This window comes from Lepidochelys olivacea, assembly GCF_965140295.1.
Source record: "Lepidochelys olivacea isolate rLepOli2 genome assembly, chromosome: 2".
Lineage (NCBI taxonomy): Eukaryota > Metazoa > Chordata > Testudines > Cheloniidae > Lepidochelys > Lepidochelys olivacea.
In genome coordinates this window covers 76331722-76354291 of record NC_140412.1, presented here as the reverse complement: position 1 = coordinate 76354291, position 22570 = coordinate 76331722, and the positions used below count along the sequence as shown (strand labels likewise).

The 22570-nt window shown below is 40.0% G+C and overlaps 1 protein-coding gene across 1 annotated transcript in view; it reads left to right on the top strand.

Moving 5' to 3' along the window:
• Positions 1-22570, top strand: part of ASXL3 (ASXL transcriptional regulator 3) — a 154588-nt gene that overhangs the window by 26838 nt on the left and 105180 nt on the right. The gene's annotated exons all lie outside the window — the stretch shown is intronic.

Here is a 22570-nt window from a genome sequence, read left to right as displayed (position 1 = left end):
TGATCCAAAGTTCAATGAAGTTACTAGCAGTTTTTCCATTGGCTCCAGTGAGCTTTGGATTGAGCTCGAAGCATTCTGCTTCAAGTGGACACACAGCTCCTATTCCTGAATCACAACTGTGAGGTGATCTACGCTATAACTGGGAGCTTGGACATGAAAACAAAACAACAGATTACTCTAACAGGAAAGGAGAGATTAGTTTGGGAAGGAAAATAATAATGATGCTCAAATACATGGTGCATTTTCTTCTTCTATGACTGGTGTTGAGGGATAACTGCTCAGAGGGAATTTCTCTTCAAAGATACTGTGTCAGTAGGTGTTGACCTGTGGCAGCAAAATAAGGTAGGCATTTGCTTCTATTTTAATTACATCCTTTTACTGTGGCTCCTAAAATGTAGGGCAAGTGAGCTTTTAAAGACAACTAGTCTAGTAGAATAGTAATGCATTATATCTGTTATTTCTGAACTTATATTGTTTACCCAAAAGAATCTTTCCTGGGTACTGTGTTATGTTTCTTGTCATTCAGAAACATTTCCTAAGAAACAGAAGGAATAATGCAGTGCAGAGTCTTTCACAGTATATAACCATGCAGCTTACTGGTAAACTATATACGAGCATGTTGTAAGATATAATAAGTGTGTGTTGGTGGAATGAATAGCAACAGGCATAGTATTATGTAGACGTGGAAGATGCATTTGCCCCCTAAAGTTCTGCAAATGTAGTTCAAAAATCATGTAAAATGTTTGTGCCAGTGCCAAGGAAGAAAGAGAGAGCCTTAGAAAATAAATGTCTGAGCTTAGACTCTGTGCCACAAGGATATGCAAACAACAAAAAAGTCTCACAAAAGAAATCACTTGAAAATTGTATATTAAGATACTCCACAGCAGCAAATGAGCTACTGATTGCTCTTTCAAGTCTTGTAACATGATGCTACTGCACTTTGGCTTACAATTCTATTCTACTAATTCTTGTTATAATAAAAATGCTTCTTCATACTTCTTAGAGTGTTTTTCTCCCCATCGTGGTGTATTAAAGAGAAAGCAGTATACAGAGACTGGATAGGAGGTGAAGCTAGCTCTTTAATATACTTAAAATACAGAAAACAGAAAAGCTCATTTTGATTGTAAATATAAATAAATCATACAAGAGGAAGAATAACCTACTAAATGGAAAATCAGCCTTGTAGTAATGCACGAACTCAGCTTGACAGGCAAGAAAAGGATCAGCAAGTTTTCATTTCTGTTTGATTTGTATTGTGGTTCAGTATGTATGTGCTGTAAAATGAATACAGCACATATGTGGGTAATTAGTAGTAACTAACTATACGGAATGTCATGTGTGGTGATGAGCATTCTTACTATTGAAGGCAGGATAAATCCCTATATTGTCTATTCCTTAACTGTGCCCCAAACTGAGGAGCCTAAAAATTATGATTGTTGCAGTTGTCTGGAAATTGTGACTTTTTTTAGAATCGAGTTTAAATTTAAACAAAGTTTGGATTAAGTGTTTTCTACTGCATTGAAAATAGTTGAAATTAAGTGCTCATGAAAGGTTTTTGACTGAGAATGTTGGTTGTTAAATTCCTCTACTAGAGCAGCAGTCTGTGCAAACTTACCCTATTTAGCCATGCTACTTTAACTATAATCTGCAGGGGACCTTTCTAGGGCTAACAAGGCAGTTTAGTTTCCATGCTGCTATCTACTGAGACTTACAAGTAGTGGTGGATTTTGTGATGAGTAGTCAACCTGTACCCTCCCCCCCGGGGGGAAAAAAAGAGCTGGAATGAGACCACCAAAGTGTCTTGGACCACTGAACAGCCTTCATTCTTTGATGACTTTCTTTCAACTGGACTGGATTTGAACCAACAGTGAAAGGTTATGTATCCTGTTCCCTCTTCCTTTTGCTGATATGTTTATCAGCAAACCTGTAGCAATTCTGGGCAAAGTTCTCTTAGAATTCTCTTCCAGCCTTTCCAGTGTATAGTGAACAATAGGACTGCTCAGTTCAGTCATTTCGCACGTACATTGCAAAAATAACTACAGGTAATCTAAAATTTCTTGCTGTATTAGCAACTCAGAATTAATAACTTTTAGGTTTTCGCAGTTTTATTGTTGCCATTAGTGGCCAATCATTAGGACTCTGTTGGCCTTTTAGGCCCTTACATTTATTTCTCTTTGATGCTACAAAGATGTGGAATCCCCCAACAGTTTGGTTGTTTATTTACCCACATTAAGTCCAGCAGGGAAAAAATTTAAAAAACAAAACCACGAGCACAAATCCAGGTGCACCTCCAGGGAAAAACAAACAAAAAACTATGATCGTAAGCTGGCTGCAGAGTGCACTTGCTCAGATTTATATCTTGTTTGAGATGCCATGTTTCAGTTTTGTTTTTGTTTTGTTTTTTAAATATCTTTCCTGCTGCGACAATCACTTGTAAAAGATCATCATCTGGCCAATCCTCCTCTCTGTACCTGGAAGGAAAACCAACTTTTAAGGTAAATAATTTTGGGGCCTAGAAGCTTGACATTTTCCTTAACTAATTAAAAGAAATTATTTGTGTGTCTAAATGTAAGCGTTAGCAAACAAAGCCAAACTGGCATCCCTTGAGACTGTAGTCTTTTATCTACAGGTGTAATGCATGCAACAATAGTGCAAACTTCAAGTTTACCTTTCATTGTACCTCAACCTTATTCTGAAATAATTGCTTTTCTTGGAGACAGGGTAGTTTAGCTATGTCTCTGTTTAAACATTGGCCTCTCTGCTGAGATTGCAAATGAAGGTGTCATTGTGCTACCTGGCCACTTTTAACTGGATTGAGAACACCAAATTATTTTATATAGGCCACTAAGCAGTGGTTTAATGATAACAATTTTTGGATAGTACTGACATGAGCCAAATTTGAATTGGTGATTGAGAGAGACTTCTTGCTCCATTACCAACTTACATAGCTTTCCAACCTACTGTTTTCCTCATAAAAACAAATGAAATGTGTATGTAATTGGAGATTATAATTAATTTTATTTCCCGTGACTTGTATTTTAGTTGAAACTTGTATTTGCTGTAATGTTTCTTATAGCAGGCTAAGTCAAGAGGGGATAATGAGAAAAATATATGGATTAATTAAAACAAACACTTGCGTTCTAATATAATTTTTTAAAAATCGAGATAAAATCCGCAATGATTTTAAGGGTAGACGTTTGATTTTGAGAGATGTCAGAATCAGTATAAAAATTACATCATAGGAAACATCAGTTTCACATCTTGTAAAGTTTCAAATGTCCAGGTGTGATTAAAAATATGTGCTCATGTTGATAAGGACCTGTTATGTGTCAGTAGGTTTCTTCTTTGAGAGAATTTATCAGGCAGTTAGAAAGAGAGAACAAAATTAATGTTCTGGCAGCCATTCACAATGATGACTTTTAAATGGAAGTTAACTTTGTCAAAAGTTGCTTGGCTTCCATACAGTGATGAGCTGCCAGAAGCTGAAGAACCGGTTCCTTCAGTCGCTCTGGGTCTTCGGCAGCACTTTGGCGGCACGTCCCTCAGTTGCTCCGGGTCTTCGGTGGCACTGAAGGACCCGCCACCGAAGTGCCGCCGAAGGCCTGGAGTGCCGCTGGGTGAGTACAAATTCTCAGGGGAGCTTCCCCAGCCGAGAGCTCAGGTAGGACGGAAAGGATGGTCCCGCGGGCCAAAGTTTGCTCCCCCCCGCCCGCCCACCCAACAACCGGTTCTAAACCGGCTTCAAAATTTAAAAACCGGTTCGCATGAACCGGTGCAAACCGGCTCCAGCTCACCACTGCTTCCATATTTTCTAGTTTATACGGTTTTGCTGCAGGCTAGTTTAGAGTCCAGGCAATATAATGTAGTGGGGAAGGACTTGTGAGAAATCTTTGGGCAGAACCTCTTCTGATTATTTTCAGTTAAAAAGAATTATAATGGTAATTTGCGTGAGTGTAGGATGGCAAAAAGGATTCTGAAAGGAATTGACTCACTTGCCAACAGCAGGCAATTTTATTATTAGAGAAATGTCAAAGGGATTAAAATAATTACCAGAAACCTAGTAGCCAGATATGAAGTGATAGAGTGAAAGATGAGGAGGGGTATACCACTAGTGATGTTCAAAGGGAACGCCCTGACGAAGAATTCAGCCCCACCACTATCCCCAGCTGATGGGAGAGGGTGTAGGTGTTGGGATTTTTACAGTCGGTACTGATCCTGAGCTACTTTTCCGTGCTTGTTCTCTTTTATTCGACTCAGGATAGTAATTGTCTGATATATGTGATGCTCCATCACCCCTGTAGCTGTTGGTTGGATTTCTGGCAATTCCAGAGGCTCCTGGCTGCTGTGAGGGGAGAGAGGAGACAGCTCTTGGCTACTGTACCCCTCCTGGTAACTGGGGTACAGATGGGCCGGTGTGGGTGGGTGGGTCTTCTGGGAATAACTCCATGCCCGCTTTTGCTGCTTACAGGTTTCCTAGGTAGCATCATCAAATTGACATGATTTGTGGCAGCTTCGCTACTGCTTACGGGGTTCAGAACAACAACAAACTGAGCTAGAGCCGCATCATTTCACTCTGTTGCTGTTTGAGGAAGCTATGAACAGCAGCAGAGGCAGTGGACCTCGCTGTCTGCAGACTCAAGAATACAACACGATGCTGGTTACGTTAGATTGACATTTGAAAGGACCAGAATCTTTTTCTTTCAATTGAAAGTTTAAATTCTGCCAAAATTGATGACTTGGGCTCCCATACTCAATGGGGAGTACTTACCCACTGGCCAAGGGCAAGTGGATTTTTTTTTTTTAACTCCTGCAGTGCATACAGGATTCCTTACAGAATGCTCCTGGTGCTTTACATAAGCTTGAAACATCAAATAAGTATATTTTCATTTTGTTGAAAAATGGAAGCCAGTTTGGCTTCCCAAAAATGAAAAGGCAGCTCATTCCATAGTCATGAGGTATATGTGCTAAAAGTACAAGCTTCAAATATGTCTGAATTATATTTAGGACAGGTAATGAATCTGCAGACTTAGATCTAGCAGTATGAGTTACTTGTTTTAGTTAAAAACAAAACAAGTGCTTCCCAAATAAAAGATTGGAACATTATGAATCACAGATTCTCTATCTCCTGTTCTTACTTGTTACGCCTCTGGTCATCTACTGATTGTCACTTTCTGACACTGCAATTTTTCTTAAGCCTTTCTGGAGCAGTGCAAAAGCTATCATAATGTACAAAGCTATATTTAAATTCTTACCCCAGATAACACTTACAGTGCTAAACTGCACAAAATTACTATGTCCCTGCTACATACAGACTTTCCAAAGATGCAGTTCTTCTCTGAAGAGTGTGTTACTTTGTGGAGAGACACTTACAGCCACAGTGGAACAGAAAATTCAGGTCCTCAGTAAGAGGAGAAGGAAAAAGACCAGGGTTTCAGAGTCTTACTGTAAAAAATTAATGGTTATTTTAACATAGATATTATTTTGTTTCATTGCAAAAGGTATCTTTGCATCCAATGGATGAAAAATACTATTAAATGACACCTCCCACCACCAGATAGTAACTATCCCCGATTAGGGCCGGCTCCAGGCACCAGCGAAGGAAGCAGGTGCCTGGGGCGGCCAATAGAAAGGGGCAGCACTCTGTCTGTAATTGGGGCGGCATATCCGCGTCTTCGGCGGCAGTTCGGTGGCGGGTCCTTCACTCCCTCTCTCTCTCTTCAGCGGCAATTCGGCTGCAGGTCCTTCTTTTTTTTTTTTGTCTTTTCCTCTTGGGGCAGCAAAAAAGCTGGGGCCAGCTTATGTTTATATAGTTTGTTTAACACAGTACTGTACTGCATTTGCTTTTTATTTTTTGTCTCTGCTGCTGCCTGGTTGTGTCCTTCCAGTTCCAAATGAGGTATGTGGTTGACTGGTCAGTTCATAACTCTGAGGTTCTACTGTGCAAGTAAAAAAAATCATAGGTCTGACTCTTTGGAATGTACTATGAAATCTTAACATGTATTGGAACCTGAAGTCAGTTATGTGATTCCCTCCCATTTGAGTCCAGAAACTGAGAACATTGAAATATTAGTCTGCAGCCATTCATTCTTATCACATGAGTTTTTGGGGAAAATTTCCAGTCAAATTGTGCCAAAAGTTTGGTGCCGAGGACTCTTGTTCATGCCCTGTTTCTCCCTAGTTTTGTACTTCTCCTTCTGCCTTGCTTGGTAACACTCAGAAATTCACTTCTACTCCTTCCTCTCTAGAATAGATTAAAGAAAAGGTTACTCAACGGGAGTTAAAAGGGCAATAAACCAAGAAAAGTGGGGCAAGAAATGTTTAACTTTTGGAATGTAACATTAACCCACAGGTCCTGTGTTTCTTTGCCTTCCTCGTCTGTCACACTCAGGATTCTGAACTCTGGGGCAAGATCATTTCTTACTATTCTTGCTGTTAAGGAATATTTGACCTGAGTATCTTCAAGTAACTGTGACTGGCCTATTACTTTTACTATTACTATTATTTTAGAACAGTGGTTCTCAACGTATTTACTATTGTGGGCTGCGTCCAATACTACTTGTATGACCCTGAGGATGTCACATGGGCTGCATCTGTGTGCTGATTGGGCCGCAAGCGGCTTGCAGGCCACAGGTTGAGAACCACTGCTTCAGCAGAAGTAAGAAATCCTGCTCACTCTGCTATTTTTACTGCATTTGTAACTTACCTGTAGAATTCTTAACCCTACCTCTCTTTCCTTCTTGACTTGGCTTCCCTCTTAGTTACTACAGGAAATGTCAATTCAAGTCCTTCTCCCTCATCCCCCTCTCCTCTCCAAAAAGTACATTGGTTATAATTCTTGTGCAGCTGTTATTCTGCCCAGGGTCGTGCTGTCTACATAGGATCAGATAGATTCTGGTGGTGATAATCTTCTTTGGGAAGACTAAGAAGAGATATTTGTCATAGGTTTGAGTGAGCATTGTTACCTTTCTACTTCTCATCCTCAAAGGTGGTGATAGCCTTTTCTCACTTAGCTGCTGATACTGAGATTTCAGAGCCTGAGGAGGCGCCAGAGAAAGACTGTGATTATTCTCAAGATTTTCTGCTAGAATAGGGGTGGGTAAACTTTTTGGCCCGAGGGCCACATCTGGGTGGGGAAATTGCTTGCAGGGCCGAGGCAGGGGGTTAGGGTGTGGGGGCGGAGTTTGGGGTTTGGTAGGGGGTGCAGTGTGCAGGAAGGGGCTCAGGGCAAGGGGTTGGGGCAAAGGAAGGGTGCGGGGTGCATGAGGGGGCTCAGGGAAGGGGGTTGGGGTGCAGGAGGGGGCTCAGGACAGAGGGTTGGGGTATAGGAGGGCTGGGGATGCGGCAGGGGGCTCAAGGCAGGGAGATGAGGTGCAGGAGGGTTGCGGAAGGGGGCTCAGGACGGGGAGTTGGGGTGCAGGAGGGGTGCGGGATGCAGCAGAGGGCTTAGGGGAGGGAGTTGGGGGGTGGGGTGCAGGAGGAGTTCAGGCTCCGGTCCACTGCCGCTTACCTAGAGCAACTCCAGGGTGGCATGCTGCGCCGCTCCGGGAAGCGTCTGGCACCATGTCCCTGTGGTCCCTGAGGGTGGAGGGGGGGCGCAGAGGGCTCCTCTTGTTTCCCTTCCCTCGCCTGTGGGTACCTCCTCCGAAGCTCCCATTGGCCGCTTCCTGGAGTGGTGTGGTGCACGTGGCGGTGGCAATCCCACGGGCCAGATCCAAAGCCCTGAGGAGCTGGATCCGGCCCGTGGGCCATAGTTTGCCCACCCCTGTGCTAGAGGATTTATGCTGTTTGTGCAGAAATATTACACCAGTATGTTGCCTGGAAGTAAGCCTACAACTTCATCTTTTACCTGAGAAGAGCCATCAAAGGAGCACACCTAACCTTATGCAGTTCTAATTTGTCCATTGATAAATGACACCCTCCCGTGTCAACCTAAACAGTATGCTCACCAGACTCTTTAAGCGCCCAGCTTCTAAGGTGAAACAAATGGAGTGGATCCTGGAACATTTTTCACTGCACCAGTTTTGTGTACAAGGATCTGTCCATTCCCACCCCCAAATGTCTTGAAATAGAGACCTTGTCACAGGAGGTAGCGTCTCTGACAGTCATTGTGGGGTTTTTTTTTTTCTGGCTTCAATCCCAGTACTGCTGTTGTGTCCTACAGAAGCTGTACCTACTGAGTATCCTTGTATATTGCCTCTGTCTTGTCTGGTTATGGTTTCAGGTTCTCCAGCAGTTTCTGATCCTCTCTGGAATCAGTGCATCCAAAACATACAAGACTCTTTTCATTCCCCTGTCCTATTCAGTTAGTTAATGAAGAGTCACCTGTTAAGTGGATCTCCTAGGTTGGTAATAGGGACAGTGGACACTAAAGACCTTATTTTGAGTTCAGAATGAGCCTGAGGAAATGATTCTTTTCAGAGGAAAAAAATGTACATCAATTTCCTTGCATATAGGGCTTTTAGGAAGGCATTGGTAGACCTCAGGGACTCTTAGGAATCTCAGGGGACTCCATCTGGGTCACAGCTCTCATGTGGGCATTTATCCGTTCTGTCTCTGTTAAACCTATTGAATAAAATTTTAAAAAGCACCAAAGTCCCATCTAAAGTCACTGGGATATAGGTTCCTAAGTGATGCCAGTGCTTTTGATATTTTACCCAGTGCTTCTACATCCCTTGATCTTTCTGCCAGTTTCTCTTTAAGCCTTTGAGTTCTATGTCCGTGGCGTTGCTGACTTTAAAAACCCTTTCCCAGTCGCTGCTTTTCTGAAAATAGGGTAAATGAGCTTGGCAGCTCTGTTCTCTTTACTGCCAACCTATTTCTGGATCTCCATGGTATAGCGAGGCTTTCTTCCTTTCTCCAGTAGTTTCAAGGTTTCGTCTTGGTCAAGAAATACTATCACTGCCCAGTTTTATTCTTCCACTCAGAATAAAAAAGAAAACAGCACGTGGCCTTTGACTGTTGTTGAACCTTAACAGTCAGCTTTGAAACAATGAAGGATTTTTGGTCTTTAGGGTCGTCTTGTTATGGGAAGAGCCAAGGATGGGGACCAAAACCTCTAAGGTAACTCTAGTCTGCTAGATGGTATTTGGGAGGCCTATTCAGATGAAGGAGTACATTGAAAAAAACAATGTCAAAACCTGTTCTGCCTTGGATGTAGTCAATCTTTGGGACAGAGAAGGGGACATTTTGGTGGAAGAGAGAAATAAAGTGTGTGTGCATTTTTTCACCTGGTATGATTGAATTACTGCATGTGCATCAACAGATGCAGTTTTTGGCTATGGAGTGATGAGAGAAGTTGTATCTGAGCAACTTCTACCCATTCTTTCAATGAAAGACTGCTAGAAAAATCCCCTCTTGGTCCTCCTTCAGGTACCTTCTCAAAACTCACCTCTTCCATAAAGAATACAGCAGACTGCAATCTGATTATGGTAGTGCAGGTGGACAGCTGCAGTCACTGCAGAACGGTGCATGTCAGATTATATTTGCTACTCTGTCTCCACCGCTCTCCTCCTGGCCCTCTTGTTTGTCTCGTATACCTGTTACTTGTCTTTTTTACACTGTAAGCTCTTTGGGGGAAGAGACAGTCACAGAGTATATGTTTGTACACAGGCACAATGGAACTTTGACATTGTTGTGGTCGTATTCCATTGCAGACAGGTGAATTGGAGTTGCAAAGACTACAGTTTTTATTTTGTAAATGTTTCTGAATCTTGGTTACATTATTCTGGACTGATCATTCTAAAATTCATCATTTTAGGCATATTTTAATGTATTATATTTAAGCCACTGATGGCTTATTTTAGTTCACTTTTATGTAGAAACAATCCCTAATTTGTATATTTTAACACTGCTTCTCTCCATCTTGGAGTGCTAAGGAAGCTTTGTCAAGGGGCTTTAAGGAACAGTGCCAGAAAATAAGTTGTTTCCGTGAACATTTTTGATGCAGTTTGACTGTTGCTTCTGTTTGTCATATGAGAAATATTTCAAATTGGTGTCAGTTTTATGTTTCTCTCAGATATAAATTTAAGTTCAACTTTATTATCATGTGGGTTAAATTTAAGAGGGAGTTTAAAAGACAATTGGCATTATGTATTTGTATTTATAATAGTGGATTGGGACCCCATTGTACTGGGCACAAATACATAGTGTGAAACAGCTTCTGTCCTGAAGAGTTTACTGTATAAATTGACAAGGCATAGGGTGGAGGGCAAGAGAAACATGGAGACAGGTGGAGTGACTTGCCTAAGATCACACAACAGAGCTGAGAATGGAACCCTAGTCATGTGACTCCCAGTCAGTACGCTATCCACTAGACCTTTCTCTGTGTGTGCATATATGTATAAATATATAAAATAAAGAGAATAAAATACAGGCACTCCATAATATAGTTTGTATCCTGTGGTAAATTGACTGTATGTAGTTGCTGAATTTGTAGGAATAAAAAGCACCAAACTAAAAAAGCACCGGTCACTCCATCACTTGCCCTTAGATCTTTAAGAGTTGACATTACTTACAATATTTTTTAAGGCTTACCCTTCTGCACTTTGGTGCTGATCATCAAAGAATTTAAGCATGTGCTTTAGCGAACTGGGGCCTTAGAACAGTTGATTCTCTTACTTAAGATGATGGATTTTATTCTTTTGGTTAATATTTTTGCTTGTAATTTGTTCAGTGCTTCATTTCTCCACCTAGTGAACTCTGTCATACTATAGGCTGATGTGTACAGCAAACCATCTATCCAACTTCCATAGAAGTTATACAAAATACTGTTGCTTGTTTTCTAAAGGGTCAGCAATAAAATAGTTTATTTTAAATCAAGAAGTAACACTGGAAAGTACTACACTATGAAGACCTGTGAAAATGAGAATGTAATCTGTATGAGCAGCTTGCTTTCCTAGCTATAATGAAAATATATTTTTATTTTACTTATATAGTTATTTCAGTTTTTGTTTACCAATTCTGTTTTTTCCCCAAGGGCTAGATAGGAGTGTTAAGTGCTTGAATCCTGTTTAAAGGTAATATGTGCTATATTGTAGTTATACTGCAAAATTATAACACATACAGTGCAAGTGTGAAGATTTTACAGTTAATCCGTGTTTAGTTGTAATTGGAAACAATACTACAGTTACAGTTACATTTTGTGATGTGCTAAACATATGTCATCATTTAAGGTCTGTAAAGCAAAAACATTTTGTCTTTTAATATGTCCCAAGTCTCCATTGTTACTGTGTAACTTGCTGAAATTAGGATCCACACTGTGTATTAGTGCCATATTGCAGACATTACTTTTATCTAAGTATGGAGGGAGGGAGGGAGAGTAAACAATTGTTACAGTGAATAGTGACTACTAATATAATATTTGATAGTCTTATTTGTGACATTTACCAACTACATTGGGTACAATAAAAATCAACACTTCTTATTGGGCCAACCCCCCCTATTGTTTGGAGGTGGGAAATAGGCATCAGCTGTGAAAATTAAAGTTGTGTGGCCCTTTCTACAAATTCCATGCTTAGCATCCTTTTCATAGTGAAATAGAAGGTGTAATGTTTCTATATTTTTGATGCTTTATGTAACAAAGGCAACCTGTGTTCATCTATCCTTCGTCATGGTTAATAAAATTCAGTTATAGAATTTTTTGAGAGACCCAAATTAGTAACTAAAAAAACTTGTGTGGAAATGGAAACTAGAGTATTGGAGTCCCCAAATGCTTACTGTCCCTTTAAAATGTATACAGATTGTGTCAAGAACAGCTTTCAAAGTTTTTTCTTGGAAGGTGTAGCCTCCCTTTAGCAATATAGCAGCAAAAGTTGATTTATTAATTATTTTCTTTCCTCTTAGTAAAAAAAGTAAATCCTCTTTAAATTTTGCATCTTTTTTGAGAGAGAGAAATTAAGATTTCTTGCAGATATCTACAAATCCATTTGTACACACATGGACGTTAAAGAGGGAGAAAGTCTTACTAGATCAATAATCCATTCCCCTGCCAGTGCAAGTTTCTTCCCTGTATCCAGTGGATACACCAGTTTGGGTTTAAATGAGTAAAGTGGTAGTTTTTTCCCTAATTTAACAGATCTTACTTTTTGGGGAGCAGTTTCCTGATACTCAATCTTAAAATTTTCCCTTGCTTAATTTAATCCTTTTTACCTATATCCAGTCAAAGTGTATGTTCATCTGAACGCTTGTTAACTTAACCACTATGATGTGAAGGGTGATATGTTCTCTGAGGTTTGTCTTAATCAGCCAGCTTTGCCAACATCTCCTGGTTAAGAGCAGGGAGGCTATAAATTGGTTTTCTAATAATATGAGCCCCTTATTGTCCAGAGCTCTTAGCATTTTAAGAAATCTTTAGTTCATTGAGGTTTGATGGTAGACAGAGCTTGTGAAGGCCGATGCTCAGCTCAGTGGCTGTCTGTCTGTAATACAATAACTTTTTAACTTCTTATCCAATCAGTCCAGAATTTCAGAGAATTTTTCAGGCCTCCGTGGTCAGAACTCTCTGCTGCTGTTAGGGAAAATCTGGAAACTGAAAGGGGAAAAATGGGGGACACATGGAACCCTGACAGTTGATTAGCACTGCCACAGCTGTAAACACCTCTGTAATTGACTGTAGATAAAGGACTAGTTGGTGGCACCCATTAACACCCGCCAGCATCACACTACTCAGTCTTGTCTGTTGTCCTCCCAATAGAGTTTAACAGATAGATACCCTCAATGATTTATATCTCAAAAAGAAAGAAGACAAACAACTTGGGGGAGTATGGGGAAGTGCACACAGTCCCTGACACGGGGGATTCTGGTATGGGGGGAAGAGGAATAGAGAACAACCTGGCGGGGGAAGATTAGGTGATCCCGATAAGGGGATATGGGGGGACACACAAAGCCTCTACTATGTAGGCCTATCTTAACTGATGTGCACTCGGGACACTTTCACAGGGCTTCCATCTCAGGGGCCCCCCAGCTACTGGGGAAAAAAAAACAAAATAAAACTGAGTGATGCTGCAACCCTGTGCACGGTTTAGCAGGCAGTGCCATTTACTCAAATTTGGCCCAGCTGCTCCTCCATCACAGCTGGGATCAGGAGTGGCAATCCTAGCTGGGACAGGAGTGGAGCACTGAGCTAGGAGATGTGGAGGAGGGTGCACAGCCAAGAAGGTCATGGAGCAAGTTGCTGTGCTTTGGGGTGAGTGGGGAGTATTGGGAAGCCGTGTAGGGGGGGCAAGTGGAACACGGGTGTGTGTGTGCGGGATTGAGGGCTGGAACGTTGGGGGAGAGGGGGATGTTGGAGGTTGTGGCCAGTATGGCTGAGGTGTTGTGCGGCCGTGGTGAGCAGGATATATTTCAGGGCTGCTGGGATGTGTGTGGCGGCTGTCAGGCTAAGTGGGAGCTGGTGGAGAGTTGTTGAGGTATATATGGGGTAGGAGGGGCATTCTAGGGTCTGTTTCTGAGACGTGTTATTCATACACTGGTATATTTTAACTTCCAAAACAGCTCTGTCAGGGTAGATTTGATTTAAATCACTAGTTAGGAAGACTCAATTTAATCATGGATTTCTACATAAAAGTGCATTCTTGTTGGTTGTTATAATCTTAATACATATTCTTCACAGGTAGAGGAACTTCATTAAAATATTCCCAAACTGGGTCTCCTTTATGGCCTGCTGCCATTATAGGTTTTCCCTTCTAGTGAGAGAATGGTATGATAGATCTAAAATCAATGAAGTCTACACTCAGAAAGGCCTCAAGAATTCCGGAATATGCTGCTCAAAAAGTTTCACTTTTGTTTCTATTGCCTGTCCCTCCCTTCTCAAATTTATCTCCAGACTTCTCCTTGTCCAGATCGATTCCACCCCCAACAATCTTTTCAAATTCATTGAACTTTTTGAAACTTTGCACTTTTAGAGAGAGGTAAAGGATTGACTCTCTGTATACAAATTTGCAGAGGGACAATAGGGTTGAGGTCTGTTATTTTTCACCTCTACATATTAGTTATTTATTTAAAAACATTTTTGCTGTTAACAAGCATGTTATCTCTGGAGACAGAAATCCACAGTTTGAGAACTGCAAAACTAAGCATTTCTGATGGTATCTTCTAGACTGAGCACTGAGTCCCATTGGGTAGATAGAAAGATTAACCTAAATAATCTATACAGAAGCCCTGGAGCCCCATAAAATTGAGTCACTAATCCATGAACTATTGGAACTCATTTACAAAACTTTTCTTAAACATTACATGAATATATTGTCTCATATAAATTATTATACTCATATATATTATTATATATATATATATATTATTACTAGAATTAGAATTTATAATCCCTATTCCATGATGAGATATCTTTGAGCTATAATGTATCTTAATTAAAACTATCTTTAGATAGGTTTTTTCCTCAAAAAGCATTTTATCAAAAAAATCAGATTAAAATAAAAAAAACCCAGATTTTTTTTTAAATCATTGATTTTTATCCACCCTGATCTCTGTGTAGAAATAAAACCAAAAATGACTGCAGGAATTCTCTGTACAAGGACTTTGACATAGATCAAGTGTAACTCTTCAGGAAGGTATATAATACACTTTAAATGCAGCAGTTTTTATTTTGTTTAAAGCTAATTAGTGCTGTTTTCGTCTCATATTTTTCTCTATTCTTATACCAATCTTTTAAGTTACTGTGAGATCAAATTACTTTGTCCAATTTTAGTGTGAAAGCAGAATTAAAATGAAAAGCAATTCATATGCTGATATGGAAACTTTTCTTAATTCTTTACATGACGTTATCTGAAAGAAAAAAGTGTACTACTTAATATGCAGTTAGTTTTTGGTGAAGCCACATGAAATTTTCCCATTTTTTGCACGTAATTCACATACAAATCAGTATTTATCAATAACAATCACTTTGATATCTGAACACTGAAGTCTCAATAATCCTTTGGCTGGCAAATATTCAAGGTGTAAATGGGAGGAATTGACAAGTAAAAGCCAATTTTTTACCTTTATGAAAAGGATTAATGAATTTAAAAAAAAAATTTAGAGACATTAACATCCTCTGACCTGTAGTTATTCAAACAGTAAAGATGGTATGAGAAAATAGAAAATGTTCTTACAGAGTGCTCTTTTGAGCTATTTGCCTTGACAGGTAAATGAGACAAAATAGGTTCTCTTTTCTCATTCTTAATGGACTCTAATTTACCTGCAATTGGAGAGCAATGGAATTTGGAAGCTTATCTGGTAGAAGATGCTTGCTCACTAGATGGAAACCAGAAAAATATGTAGCTTCTATAGTCTCTCCCTCTCAGTATATAGCCTTCATAGATAAAATGTTAGCTTTCACCTGTTTCTCTATGGGACTGCTTCAGTTATTACTGAGATCAGTTTATCTGCTTTTGAGAATCCAAGCAAGGGCTAACATAATATTCTTTCTTTTAGAAGAGCTTGAAATACCTTCATGTCTATCATATTATACATATCTCAAGACAATTGTTCATTTGTACTGAAAATAACCACCGTTGTTTTCTGCTATTTGTTAATTTCTTTTTGTTTGTGCCACCAGTCCATCTCTTTGTTTAATAGACCATTAAAATACTTTAAATATTTAAGTCAATTAGAAATTGAACCACATTATCTGAAGAATGACATCCTTCCTTTACAACTACCCCAGCCAAAAAGTAAGAGACTATCTAAGACTTCAGGTCAGGGAAGGGCTGGGAAAGAAACTTGCAAAAAAAACCTGCTGTTGGCTATTATCTTTTCTCAAGAGCTGCTAAACTTTGGTCATGTTATTGGTTGATAGCAGGTGAAAATCAGCCCAATTTCAACCTCTTCATATATGTTAAACATCAAAAAACCTCTCTGGTTTTTGCAAGAGTGTTACAAAGTTGTAAACCTAACCAGCTATATCAAAATACCATTCCACCAGATGATGTATAGAAATGCATGAACTAAGGCAGTGATACTATGGAGAGAGTTGCTGTTCCTAGATTTGCACTAGACTGATAAAGGTTAAGGAGATCTGAGACATCAGAATACGGTGAGGGTTGTTGTGTGGCAACCTGGTCTATAATCTTAGCTGGAAGAGGAAGATTAGGTAGTTAGCCAATTGTCATTGTCAAGTGCTGATAATTTCCTGAGAAAAAACTTCTTTATGACAGCAAACTGCCTTTTCAAAGGGAGGCATTGACATTTTTTCACAAGTACAGTATTTCTTCCATATTAGTTCTTTTCATCCAGGAAGACCTGGATCCAAATAACACATTGTGACCTGAATCATTCCCCCTACTTCTGGTATCTCAGTATCAGTGGCCAAAACGCAGCCAGAGAAGTCTTAGTTTTTGCCATATGTGGATGTCTTCTTGTATCTGTGAGATGTAGTGTGGTCCAAACCCATTCATTTTTTTTATCCACAAAGTAACTTGGAATTTCCTCTCAATGAGGGGAACTTAAAATTGGACATCATATTTCGGCTTATCAACCAAAACAAACCTGGTGGTTGAAAATTTAAGGCCTTATTGGAGAGGTGAAGGACATTGCTTTGCCTCCCTGGCCACCAACAGGATAGTACTCCTATCTCAAACTGTAGGAAGTAGGGATTGGTCCCTGACATCAGTTAAAATTTGGAACTGCCAAACCTCCAATGTGAACCTAGATCACAGATGTGACCAGCCATTGTCAGTTCAACCAATATCCATCTAGGATGGTCCCATGGACATCATGGTGGTTGTAAAATTCTCAGCTGCTTCAGAAGATTAATTAATGCGGATTTTAGTCACTTCCAGCTCCTCCATGGTGAGAGCCTTCATCAGTACACTTAGAACTTTTGTAGCACAGTGGGGCATTGGGATTAAGTTGGAACCAGGTTTGGTTTATCCACACTGGAATTCACATATAGGATGCACACATTGCTTTTAATCTCATTTTTGCAGATCTCCTCGTTTTCAGGATTAATGTAAACAGCACAGCCACAGAACTGATGCAGCCCTCCCTCTTTTGGCTTCTGCTATATTGATCGCCTAGTTGCAAACAATTATTGTGTCATGTAACCAGGTTTCAGCATTGCATGAAAAATTGGGGGGCGAGGGGAGGCTCTTGGCTTTAATTATATGATAGACAATTGAAATTTTTGTTTAACACTGATCTTTCATTTAACAGTAGGAACCAGAGAATGGGGTTTGTGATGCTGACACCCTAATGTCTTGAAGGGCGAAATCAATGAAGTTGAGATTAGAAATTTCTGTTAGTCTGCCATTACATATGATTTCTCCTAGCTTACTACTGCTGTTATTGAGGATCAGAACCCTCACAACTGATCCCTGCACACTCTACTTCCACATCCTCTACATGTAACATCAGTGTTCAGCTTTCTTGATCAGCAAGTGGTGGCCATCAAAGTGATGCAGCAAAATAAGTACCACAGGATTGGCTTCAAAGGCCGTTTATGCAACTAAACCACCCTCTCCCAACCTAGTATCTCACTGCCCAATGTCCCTATAAAGGTTTCGAGGGGAGAGGGAGGCAACTTTTCCCAATGGATGAGTTTCAAACACCAAAAAATTCAAAACCATTAATTTCTCCTATCTTGTGGTAGATCTCACCCCCATCCCTTGCCAGCTCTCTCAATTTTATCCTGAATCTCACAATACTTGCTATTTTTTTTTTAAAAAAGCCCTATTTCATATGACTGCTTGATAATCTCAGGTTTTAATTTTTAAAAAATTAGTTTCTAGCTGTCATGGTTGTAGATTAAAGCTTGAAAACGTGAACTGTAAAGCCTCAAAAATCAGAAAACAAATAAAAAGAACCCAAAATATATTGTGTGTGGTTTTTTTTAAGTCTCCTGATTTTTAAACCAGTCTTATGATTTTAATGGGCTAAACTTTTTATTTTATTTAACACTTGGAGTTGGCCCTACTAGAAAAAATAGTTACGTTTTATGCCACAATCCAAAAGTAAGCCCTCAAATCTAGGTCTGTTGTTGGAGGGTAGTTCATGGTGAGTAAACAGGGGAGTACCCTTGTCTCTTTCAGAGTATCCTGGTTGGTTGGGAAAAGGGGCAAAAGGCAGGCCCGAGCTCTGTTGGTGCTCAGGCCCCCTGCACTTTCTATCAGTTTTTGGAGTTAATGTTGGCTGTGCTAGGTGCGCGTATCTAACATACCTATCTGGCAAATCTAGATACAATTTCTGATGTGCAGTGGGAGGCTCTGATATTCAGGAAGGTCCTTAAGCACATGCCTAACTTCAAGTCCATGTGCATGTCCAATGAAGTGCATACTTGCTGGATCAGTGTCATACTTATACCATGAATACATAAGGTAAACATTAAATAGATTCTTATTAAAGAATACATAAACAATATTCTCATTAAACATGAATTACAAGTACTTACCAAACTTTCTACTGTCAGTTGATAAATATATTATCTAATAATGTTTACCATTTAATGGTATTCATCCAAAAGGACACTGAATAGACACTGAAATCAAGATAATAATAAATGATAGATAAATATCCTAACAATTCCTGGGTAAGAGTTAAAATTGTTTTATGATGAATATGCATTTCTTTGTAATTAGTGAGTAAAATCCTTGACCTATTTAAGTTAATGGGAATCTTTGTCATTGACTTGGGATCAAGATTTCACTCAATAAGAATAATGTGCTTGTCTGTTATGAGGGCAGTATAAGATTTATGATGCCCTTAATTATTCATTTTTCCACAGTTTAGTGCTTGGATCTTGCAATTGATGTGATAGGTAATATTGTTGTTGTCACCTAACAACCTTAACTGGTTATGTAATGAAGTTTTGAAAGTACATTGAGATTTTACCATATGCTAAGCTTAAAAACCACTCTCAGAATTAATAAACCACTCAAGGTCAAAAAAGAACAAAGAAGAGCTAGTGATAACATAACATGTAATAGTGGTATCTGCAACTGGACTAAGTTAAAACATGAAGGTTAAATAATCTGCCTAGTACTTTGAAGGAAAGAAAGGAGCTTCCATGGAACACTGCTAACTATAACCTCTTCAGCATAGTGGTTCACTCTGTGCATATTCCAGTCCAAGCAGCACACCTTCCATAATTTAAATGTGTTTCCTCAAAACCACAATCTTAACTTGAGCCAGTACTCTGGGCCATGTAAAATTTGATTTTTTTCTTAATTGTATATACCATAACTGCAGACTGTATATTTCTAGTGTTTCCTGATAGATGAGAGTTGTTAACAAAAATATTTTAAAGACATACTTGATTGTGCTAGGCAGCAAAACCTTAGCAGTAACATTTATTTTGAAGTAGTCAAAGGCAAGCAGATATTTAATTCTGAAACCAAGTAGTATTACTACAAGATCTCTATTTTTGGTTTTCCTTGATAGCAAGTCGTCATGTTTGTGACACAATGTCATTTCTTGGAATCACTTCACAGGTGTTTGAGTTGAGGGTATTTAAAGGGTAAATTACTGCAGAAAGATAGGATTTTCCCAACCCAGCTTTTATTATAGAGGACAGATTCTTCTTTCTGCTGTTCTACTCTAATATCCCCCAAAATAGATTTTGTTCTTTTAAATTTTTTTTTCATTTATTGTTTAAATATAAATGTTTATGTAGAAATAGGAGGATACCTTCCCACACTCCCCCCCCCCCCCGATTGTAAAAATTCGATATACTAAGACATACAAATGAAATTGGGGGGAACCCCACTTGATATTCAGTGTAAAATTGTAAACTGTCACTCTCTCAAAACAAATCAAAAGAAAAATAATGACCCATAAAAAGCAGAGGAGAAAATCATGAATGGTTACAAGGAGGAAAAAAAAGGTACTTTCCTGCATTTTTTGATATTTTAAAGGAGGAATAAAAGGTGCTGTCCTTGCAGAGTTTTGCACTGAAATAGGGGAACATAAAATGAGGCTTAGCTATGGTTGTTAGCTTTAGATCAGAAGTCACTGAGTGATTGCTATCTTTGACTTCTAGAATACTTTATGCTAAAAAGAGATTTTATTTCTAAATTACTGATTTAAATCCACTTTTCTCTACACTCCTTTGCAACTAGTCAAGGCACCTTTAAATCTAGAGTGTTGGGATTTTTTTTGCCTAGAAGTTTTCTTTGTGTCTTTTCACAGCCATTGTTTGTTCTCCCACCATGGTGCTCATCCTTCTGGTCAGAGATTTGAATTGGACTCCTTTCAGAATATGTCAGTGATGCTTTTCTCCTTTTTCAGGGGGTTGCTGAAAACATATAGCTTCATATCTCATAGCACACTGGTCAGATCTCCTTACATCTGAGAACAAAACAGATACTGTAATTGCAACCCATTCTTAAAGATCCACAGATGTTCATGGATCACTTGGGTGGTGGTGGGGAGAAATCACTGTAGTAGGTATGAATTCTACTTCTAACTTCATCATTTCTTCTCCCCGCCCACCCCACCCCCACCCTCTCAATTCCCCCCTGCCTATGTTTTGTTACTAATGACATTTCCATGAAAACATCTTTGTTCCTTGGTTCATGTGTTCCTGCTGTTTTTTCCTCTTTTGAAGTCAGTCTTCTGTTTTTATATCACATTTGCTGTACTGGTGGCTGTGACATCACAAACACAGGATGTGAGGAGACAACATGAACTGCTAGGGAATACAGATCTTATTTGCACTTAAATATCCTTCCTAGGGAAGAGGAGAAGGGTCAGGTGAGGGGGAATGAAATTATGGTATAGGGTCAAAATTGTTTCCAAATAGAGTATATTTCAATGCTTTTAATAGGGTCTCAGAAGCTCTTTAAATAAAAAACTGAACCATAGTCACTGAGGTCAGGGAAACTATATTAGAATGCTGTTAGCAGCAGAATCCAAATTATATGTGATTGAAGCTAGCAATGTTGTGGTCCCTATTCAGTTGGGCCTAAGAAATCATCCTTGTTAAGTAAAGACAGTAAAATCTTTACAATATTGATATTCCTCCGACTTGATGTAACGGTAGACATTGGGAATGAGGTGAATTTTGGGTGGAGGAATAATTTCCTTAGAAATTTTAAGCAGGAATTCCAAATCTTACTAACTCAGAAAAGTGTGTACTAGAAACTGCACATTGATGTGGCAAATTCAAACAGGACAACATCTTGGCACTTGTCAGTTTTAAAAGACTGGATTAAAGGAGTAAAATAAGTAAGATCAGCTAAACATTGACACTTTTGTTAGTGAAAGCAGCTGAAAGAAAATGTGCACTATTTTTTTCTACAGCATATTTGTATTAAAACTGGCCTTCTCAGCAGAACGAGAGATTTTCATAAACTCTTTCCATTCATAGATCCTTCAGTTTCATATCACATTCTGGCTTTAAAACTGTCAGTAACTTTTTTTAGGTTTTAAGAATTTCGAAGCGAAAAGATATACTTGTAAACATCCATAAAATGAAAACAAAATCTTAACATTAAACAATTGCCAGTTATTTCACCAAATAGTGTTTTTGGACTGGTTTAAAAAATGATTAGATATTGGCATAATTTAACACACTTTTCTTTTACCTGAAATATGTGTGTTTATTTAATTTCAATAATTTATTAATGTGTTGGATTTTTTTGCATGGCTGTGAGGGGGGAAAGAGGGCTGATACGTGCTTTATCACCTCTTGGTTGTTCCCTGGATGTAATTTTAGTAACATTTTGCATTTGTCTCGGCAGCGGGTGTGACTTGAAAAAAAATTTTTTTTTAGACTTGCTGTAAAAATAAATATGGCTAATTTCTCTGGAGCTATAAGTGGGCTCAGTTCCATTGAGTTAGATCAGTGGTTCTCAAACTTATTTGATTGGGCCCCCCTTCTTTGTGTCTGTAGTCGTTCACGCTCCTTCTCCCTGCTCAAGTACATATTCCACACCCAGCTCGGAAGGCCGAGCGGAGAGCAGCGGCTGCTGCTTGGCACCCAGCTCGGAAGGCCGAGCGGAGAGCAGCGGCTGCTGCTTGGCACCCAGCTCGGAAGGCCGAGCGGAGAGCAGCGGCTGCTGCTTGGCACCCAGCTCGGAAGGCCGAGCGGAGAGCAGCGGCTGCTGCTTGGCACCCAGCTCGGAAGGCCGAGCGGAGAGCAGCGGCTGCTGCTTGGCACCCAGCTCGGAAGGCCGAGCGGAGAGCAGCGGCTGCTGCTTGGCACCCAGCTCGGAAGGCCGAGCGGAGAGCAGCGGCTGCTGCTTGGCACCCAGCTCGGAAGGCCGAGCGGAGAGCAGCGGCTGCTGCTTGGCACCCAGCTCGGAAGGCAGCACCGCGCCAGTAGCAGCACAGAAGTAAGTGAGGGTGTCAAGTAAGGGTGTCAATGTGAAAAGTGATATTCATCAGAGAAGAATCTGAGCCCAGGTTGTCTCCATGTGTGGGAATGGGGGGCAGGGGAGAAGGTGAGCCTGAGCCTGCCCGGTGGGGCTCCCGGTGTCCCCTTTATCTCCACCTCCTGGGTGTGCACGGCCCTCCTGCATGAGCCCCAGCCCAGCCACCTGGGGCTGACAGAGAGCTCTAACCCCCCACCCCACACACACACATGCGCACACCTCGTGCTTCCCTTGACACATTCCCGTGCCTTCCTTGAGAGGCCTGCCCC